The sequence below is a fragment of the Gobius niger genome (genome assembly GCF_951799975.1).
Source record: "Gobius niger genome assembly, chromosome: 7".
Classification (NCBI taxonomy): domain Eukaryota; kingdom Metazoa; phylum Chordata; class Actinopteri; order Gobiiformes; family Gobiidae; genus Gobius; species Gobius niger.
Window position 1 is genome coordinate 22,203,065 of NC_136858.1, and position 7,621 is coordinate 22,210,685.

The window sequence follows — 7,621 nt, forward strand, 5'->3', positions numbered from 1 at the left end:
ACAAATGCCCAACTATTTGTAATTGAATGCATTTCTCGCTAATTTGGCACAATGCACACTCAGCAAAAATTGTTCACTGAGGAAAAACGAAAAGCAAAACAATGCAGAGCCGTAATGACTTCATTTATTATGGGTTTACTCAGATTACTTTTATTGTCATGCACTTGTAGGACTTTCGACCATTCAAAAATGTATTTACTTTATTTAGCCCTCTTATTTATTGCATTTTTAATTGCTCAGGCTAGAGCCATTTCCCATCACACACTACATGTGATTGTTTAACACATTTTAGTTGAACATTTTATCCATGCAAAATGCCATCTATGCTGTGTTTAGTTAATTGCCACCTTTTCCATCTCCTCATCAACCTCCTCAGTTCAGCTGCAAAACGTGTTTTATAAGCATCTCTCAGTAAGCCACTGTCATATACTTCACTTTGCTTCATCTTGATTTCTCAGTCTGACATCTCTCGTTATATTGCGTTTTGCCAGCTTAGATTTTCGTGACACAAATCAGATGAAAGTGACGTTGCATGAAGCCAGCCCGCTGTGCTGTGAAGATGATTTACTGTGGCGTCAGACAGATCAGGCTGTGCCACCGTCTACAAACATGATCCTTGTCACCACATGTCTGGGCAGTATTTTTGCACTAACAACACTGCGCATTCGGATGTGCTTACTTAGATCCTGTCACATAGTCCAAGAGTTAGAAGTCTCACAGTATCCAATGTTGCATGTTACAGCAAATAATGTGCATCCTCTCCCTCCTTCTTGTTGCGCTTCCTGCTGATACAGTTTTGGTTGAGGAAGATATTTGTCTCCATCTAGAGGTAGGTTGCTATTATTACACTACAATGTTGCAATACATTTTTACAGTCTTTTTTTTTTTTTTGATCCATTTTTGATTGATTTTCCATTCAAAATATTGGGGTGAGAATCCACATATCATATTCAGCATGTACATAGTACAGCAAGAGATGCACACATGGAATGGTATAGCACAGGTACATACTGCAAACTCAAAGGCATGATATCCCACCCCAACCACTGGGACCCAACTCCCGCCCCCCATCCCCCACCACCCCTGAACCCTGACCCCATGGCATCTTCTATTGACAAAATTCAGAATTGACATTGTGGTTATTTGTACTGTCAATTTCTTACCATTCATTGATTGAACCAGAATTAAACAGACACACGGATACAGAAATAAAATAGTAAGATTACAGTGGTGACGTCAAGGATATGGATATTCAATGAAACATCACAGGATTTAAAGCAGTAGTTACTTGTCCCAAATGTTTTTATTTTTTTTATCTTGTGTTATGCATTTGTGAGGCCCATTGTTCCAGTTTTACCAAGTATAAGAAATCAATAAGCCATTTTTGCATGGTGACCAAGTGTGGTGTCTTCCATCTACAGGCTATTCGTTTGGCTGCTGTGAGACCAGCTAACCATACACGCTTCTCCATTACATTGAGGTCTAGAGTGGAGCTACCATTGAGGAATAAAACTTCAGGAGTGCATTGAATATCCTTAGTAACAGGTTAGTTAGTGTTTTTGAAACACTCGTCCAGAAAGTTTGAACGTTTTGATAATCCCAAACCATATGCATAAATGTGCCTTGCGCTTCGAGATTGCAAAATAGGCCTAAATGTGCAATTAGGGAAAGGTAGCACTTTCATTTTGAATAAAATGTGAGGAGTTAAATATGTTCTATGGATTAAATTGAAATGAATAACCTGATGATTAGGATTTCTTGAAGAGAACTGTATATTTTGCCAAGTCATATTCCAATTTACATTTGTAGGATGAGGAAGTTCTTCTTTCCACAGTTGGAGAACACGCATAAGCTCATCATGTGCTGATTGAAATGATTGTTACGACCCAGCTCAGCTAGGGTGAGGGAAGTAACAAAAACCAAGATGTAAAATGGATAAATAAAGTTGTAATTTAATAAAAGGAGTGTAAAAGGTAAATTTAACAAAGGAGTGACAAAAATAACCAAACAAAGGCTATTTACAGTATTTACAAAAAGTATAACCAAAACAAAGCTAGTCAACTAAATCGAACGAACAAAATTAGGCCTAACTAATACAAAACCAAGTCATGAATAAACACAGCAAGTGTCACTTGATCCCACGTCACATTTAAGTGAACATTCCAAAAAGTGACACAACATAACATGAGTGTCCCTGGACACACAAAAGTTTAAACAACAAAGGGACACAACACAAAATGGCATACTGGCCACAAAGACCAGCAGCCCCGAATGTTCTTGGGCGTGGCATTTTATAGGCGTGGCTGCAGCAGGTGGTTGATTGGGGGCCAGGCATTCTGATACCGCACCCATCAGGACCATGGACGAGCAGCCAACCAGAACAGAGCATGGAACGAGTCCTCCAATCACAGGCCAGAGCTCTCACAGCCAGGTATCCATGGAGGGAAAGGACATGTTTAGGCCACACAAACAAAAATATACAAAAAGGAGGGAGCCTGGAGGCCTGGGGCCGTAACACAACTGCTCCGTGAGAAGTAATTAGAGTTGAGTTCAATGGGTGAGTAGGTGGACAACTGTTCCATGGGACCCCATAAAACTTGATCCTGGCAGATTGCACCGTTGTTGTAAGTCTTGAAATGTTTGGAGACCTGAAGAATGGCACATATGACTCAAATTATGCACACTTTACAGTCTTTTTTCACATTAGTCATTTTGCCACTTCTCACACTCTCGAATAGTTTTATCATACGCATGCGCACACACTACTTTAGGCCACGACTTTTTACTCTTACTTCAGTTCAGTAAATATTTTTGGCAACTCTACTCACCTCTGCACCGTAGCGTAAAGTAGCAAAAATAACAAATGATCGTAAAATGAAGCGATCAACAATATTTTCCTTTTTTGTACTGTAACCTGGTGCATACTTTTTTGGACAATTTTTCAAAGAATATGAAAGATAACACAAATAGTTTTTTTTCTTTTTTTTTCTTTTCCACTCACAGTTATTGGTTGTGTGAAGCCATTTATGGTCAAACAACTGAGGAGTTTGCTCTTTTTAAATCATAATGGAAAAAATTAACTTCACCAATGACCCTGATCAAAAGTTTACATACCCTGGTGATCTTGGCCTGATATAATGCACAAAGGTTGACACAAAGGGGTTTGAATGGCTACTAGAGGTAAGCATCCTCACCTGTGACTTGTGTTTGTTATTATTCTGTGTCTAAAAGTTCAGTGAGTTTTTGGGCTCCTGACAGACCCTTGCATCTTCCATCTTCATCCATCTTCCAATTGTCAAAGGATCTGTGAGAAGGTAGTTGAACTGTATAAAATGGGAAAGGGACATTAAAAGATATCCAAATATCAGTGTTCAGACTGTTATTAAAAAGTGGATAATGTGGGACTCTGATTAAATCCCGCATTATCAGGTCTACCAACAAAAAATTCAGCAACAACTGCCAATAAAATTGTTCAAATAAAAACCCGCAAATAACTGTAACTGAAATACAGGACTCTCTGTAGCGGTTTTAAGATGCACAATAAGGAGGCACTTGATGAAAAATGGGCTCCATGGCCAAGTCCCCAGAAGAAAGCCATTACTTTACAAAAGCCACAAAGTATCCATTTACAATATACCAAACAGCACAGAGACAAGCCTTAACATTTCTGAAACATAGTCATTTGAAATGATGAAACCAAAATGGTCAAGGCCATATGTAACATTTATGGCCATAACCATAAATGTTATGGAGGAGTCAACAAGGCCTGTGATGAACAGTACACCATTCCTACAGTGAAACATGGATGTTTTGAGGATGTGTGAGCTACAGGGGACTTAATCTAAATAGATTTCAGGATGATTGCAGCATGTTATTAAAGAATACTGGAGGAAAAGTGTCACTGCCTGGAAGCTGCACATGGGACACACTTGGATGTTCCAACATGACAACAATCCAAAGCACAGGGCCATGTCGACCTCTCATTGCTACAGCAGAATAAAGTGAAAGTTCTGGAGTGTCCATCTCAGTCTCCTGACCTCAATATCATTGGGGCACTCTGGGGAGATCTCAAACGTGCAGTTCATGGAAGACAGCCCATCAATTTACAGGAACTGGAGACTTTTTGCCAAAAACAATGGCCAATTTTTTCCATCCGAGGAAATAAAGAGGCCCATCCACAACTACTACAAAAGAATCCAAGCTGTCATTGATATTAAAGGGGGAAATACATTGTATTAAGAACTGGGGTATGTAAACTTTTGATCAGGGTCGTTTTAGTATGGCTGCACACAACCACTAACTATGAGTGGAAAAAAAATGTTTTATGTTATCTTTCATATTCTCTGAAAAATGGCCAGGGTATGTAAACCTTTGAGCACAACTGTATGTGGGGTTTGAATGACTGATTGGCCGTCAGCCCACCACCAAATGTAGTGAAGCTTGTCAAGTTAGTAAAGTGCAAAACAAATGTAAGTCATTATCATTGATGATGATGAAATGCAAGGATTTCAGGTTTTTTATTTTGACCTTTTTGTTTTGAAACTCTAGAGGTCACTAGAGTGCTGCTTGTTATGTTTTCTCATGTGTAATAGAAAGCAGTACCAGGTTTATATTGTTTGGTAGATTAGTTTATATAGAAAATCCCAATTTAAAAGCTTACCTTTTACTCACAACATTTTGTCTCACTAGGTTTTGTATTGACTGAATACTTGGCACTGAATGGACAAAATACTTTTTTTCACAATGTATCACACTTGCATTTGATACTGAAAAGTCATGCAATGTCCAGTGACTATATATACTGTATAGAAACAATATTCTCTGTGTAGTGTACGCCTTAAACATTCTTGGACCATTGCCAACCTTTTTCAAGGTTAGCGCTTGTGCAGCAAGACCGGGATCAATTCCCACCTGGACCTTTCTTTGTGGAGTTTGCAGGTTCTCCTCGTGTCTGCGTAAGTTTCCTCCAGGTACTCTGGTTTCCCCTACCACAAAAAATATGTACAACAGGTTCCGCTCAGGGGCCAGGACTCCCCTGAAAAAGAGATTATTAATCTCAGTGGGACTTTTTGTGTGTAAAAATGTTGTCAGTGGCATTTTCCTGTGTCTCGAACATTTAAGGATACATATCCCAGAGCATTTGTATACTTCATCATCACATAGGTCATCCAACTGCACTGACCAAATAGCAAATCTAATAAAACGCTCAAGGGTTTAAGCATACTGGGCGCTTGTAGAGAAATGGAAGTGGTGGCTCCTAAAGCTATCAAACAGAATTACTGTGAGCAGTGCTGAGCTGGCGCTACAAAAACCTGCGTGCGTGTTTGTGCAAAGAATGTTATTCCACTAATTCAATCTCCATCATTTCCTACAGTTTTCTGCCACCAGCTCTGTGCACACAGTTGGGACGTGACTGACAGCTGTGTGAGGTAGGCTCTCACTGATCGTTAGTGTTTGGCCTGGGATGAATGTTTTATAGCTCAGACATATTTTCTGTGAAGATGATACACACAAATACAGCTGCGCTTCTCAACTGATGTAGCTTTAGCATCTACTTTCTACTCAACATGAGAAATAATTCAACATAATAGATTTAGAATCATACATTTTGTGTTGTATCTCATTGAAATTTTTTTCTCATTGTAAAGTTTTTATAATTTATTGTTCGCTTGATGTAAATTTTAATCTGCACCCCTGTGTGACCCTAGCCCGTGTATATTATACATATATTTCATGTTTGGCCATTAACATACACTGTCCCAATCAAATAAATAAATGAATCAAAATAAAACAACATCAACATCATTCAGTCAACATCATTGAATGTGAATGTGGGTTGAGAATCGTTCTAATTTAGATTTTTAAGATGCTTGTGTCCCCGCATACATGCTTCTGCACATTATAATAGACTGCTTTAAAAATCACGCTTAGTCATCTAGCAGACGGCTGCAAGGGGAAAAGGAAAAGGTTGTTTGACAGTGCACTCTAAATGTATTTGTGCAATGATTTACGCATATGTTGCCTTGTACAAAAGGGCTATTTTCAGTGGGAAGTCTCACACTGTTTAATATGCATTTAAACACCCAGAGCTAGCCCAAACTGACTGACCACCCACAGAGAAGTGGGTCTAAAATGTCAAGGAAGACCACTATGCCCTGCTTTGTCTACATGTCAGTAACACATTCTAAATGAACAGAGGAAGGGTGGGCTCAAATATATGCAGTATTATATTAATTTATAGGCTGCTGATAGACATTTAAACAGTTTTAACCACACCTCGGGCTCAGTCTGAGACTCGAATGTGGACTGTATTCCATTGCTCCAGGCTCTGTGGGGTAAAGAACTGAACTGCCTCTCCATCCCCAATCTGCTCTGCAGAGGCCTGGCTTCATATGCTGTTTGGAGCCCATGCCATTAGATACTGTGTACAGTGAGTCCTGCAGTCCAAGTACGCTGGGGTTAAGAGTGAGGTCAACCATTCAGTATAAACACAAAGCAGATGCCAAATCCTGCTTTTTAATTTATCTGGACTCTTTTATGTCCAGCACATTAAACGGACCATATAGCAAAATACACATGGCTCAGGAGGCCTGTTTTCCTGTTATTTGCACATCTTAGAGAAATGGATTCATGGGTGTTAAGGAATTGATTCAGGATATTTTGATTTTGATAGTTGATAAGTGCCTACAAGAGACATTATAGAAATGGACACCCTATATCTGGTACAGCATTAGTGACTATGGAACCCTGCACACAGTTGGATAAATACAAGTGAGATATTCATTCCAAAAGAAGAGATTTAGAGTTTGTAAATTGCAAATTTACAAACTCTAAATCTCTTCTTTTGGAATGAATATCTGTCTGATATTTGCCAGGTGATTCTGCTTGGTATTGTGTGTTTGGTATTTACTGCATCGAGCTGAATCTCAAGCTTATTTGTGACAAAAGAACAGCACTGTCGTCCAGTACTTTGATTATTTTTCTTGTATCTCACACATGCTCACACATGCTCTTTTAGTTGTGTTTGGTCACAGATTGGTCGTGATGCACACGTCTCATACCAGTTCTGTGATGCAGTTGGACTGATTCAATGAAGATGTCATTGTATGTTTGTAGAGCTTAATGTCTCTGGCAGGCCGCTGTCCCAGGAGGGCAGTACAGCCACACACATCCCTGTCCACCCCTCTGTCTGCCACTGACCCCTCATCCCAGCAGCCTCTTATTTACTCAGCCCAGTCCACTGCCATGGCAACCAGCAGTGTTTTGGAGAGTGCTTGTTTAGGGAATGTGCATCAGGGGACACATGAGGTCACCTATGGGACGTCCTGCTATTGCCACCTGAGATGTACTGTAAATCTACAAATCACAGGCTCTAAGCATTCAACTCTAAGATTAAACAGATGTGGTTTACCCATTTGATTCACAGTCAGATATGTCAATTAACAAATTCCAATAATGTTGGTTGTATATATATTAAGTATGTATTCAAATATAAAATACATTCAATACACAATTTTAGAGATAAGGTTTGAAATAGTTATAATGCTCTTTTTATACTCACAGCAGTAGCAGTGATCTTGCCAATAGGGGGCAGTCATTTGTTGTTTAAATGCTTGTGTAG